Genomic DNA, 1,455 nt, shown 5'->3' with positions numbered 1-1,455 from the left:
TAGTTTCGAACTTTATTCAAAGGTCATAACTATAGAATTTAACAAAAACTTTATCATAGTTTCAAACTTTATTCAAAGGTCATAACTATAGAATTTAACAAAAACTTTATCATAGTTTCGAACTTTATTCAAAGGTCATAACTATAGAATTTAACAAAAACTTTATCATAGTTTCGAACTTTATTCAAAGGTCATAACGATGGAATTTAACAAACACTTTATCATAGTTTCAAACTTTATTAAAAGGTCATAACTATAGAATTTAACAAAAACTATAGAATTTAACAAAAACTTTATCATAGTTTCAAAACTTTATTCAAAGGTCATAACTATGGAATTTAACAAACACTTTATCATAGTTTCAAACTTTATTCAAAGGTCATAACTATGGAATTTAACAAAAACTTTATCATAGTTTCAAACTTTATTCAAAGGCCATAACTATAGAATTTAACAAAAACTTTATCATAGTTTCGAACTTTATTCAAAGGTCATAACTATGGAATTTAACAAACACTTTATCATAGTTTCAAACTTTATTCAAAGGTCATAACTATGGAATTTAACAAACACTTTATCATAGTTTCAAACTTTATTCAAAGGTCATAACTATAGAATTTAACAAACACTTTATCATAGTTTCAAACTTTATTCAAAGCTCATAACTATAGAATTTAACAAAAACTTTATCATAGTTTCAAACTTTATTCAAAGGTCATAACTATGGAATTTAACAAACACTTTATCATAGTTTCGAACTTTATTCAAAGGTCATAACTATAGAATTTAACAAACACTTTATCATAGTTTCAAACTTTATTCAAAGGTCATAACTATAGAATTTAACAAAAACTTTATCATAGTTTCAAACTTTATTCAAAGGTCATAACTATGGAATTTAACAAAAACTTTATCATAGTTTTAAAATTTATTCAAAGGTCATAACTATAAAATTTAAGAAACACTTCATCAAAGTGACTAGAAAGAATATTTTTATTAGTTTTGGTACAAGAGATAGATATAAGAAAGAAAGAAGATAAAAGACAGATGATAGACAGACAGAATGAACTTGACTGAAGGACGTAAAGCTTGGCTATAATGTGGATTAACGCTTTTAAAATAAAACAACTTAATTGAAAAATATTCATATATTATTCTACATAGCCTTCGTAAAAGTAATATTTTGCCCATGCTTAAACTATACACGCTTCTTTGGTCGAGGCAGAAACTGCTCATATTGATTCTTTTATATTCTGCGAAATCGAATCCTAAGAAAGACAGGAAAGAATTCTTCAACATTATGTCCAACCGAACGAAATCGATGCCATCCAATGCATTCGGATTTGAAGACTTCGCAGTAGACGCCAGCTCTGTTCGTTAAGAACTACTCCGTGCTGGCAAGTCTCGATGCAGTTTAGCTTTCAGAATGGTTGTTAAATTCACACCTGATATTTC

This window comes from Euprymna scolopes, chromosome 25 (assembly GCF_053919585.1).
Source record: "Euprymna scolopes isolate OS-2025 chromosome 25, ASM5391958v1, whole genome shotgun sequence".
Taxonomy (NCBI): Eukaryota; Metazoa; Mollusca; class Cephalopoda; order Sepiida; family Sepiolidae; genus Euprymna; species Euprymna scolopes.
Note: the sequence above shows the minus strand (reverse complement) of the source record.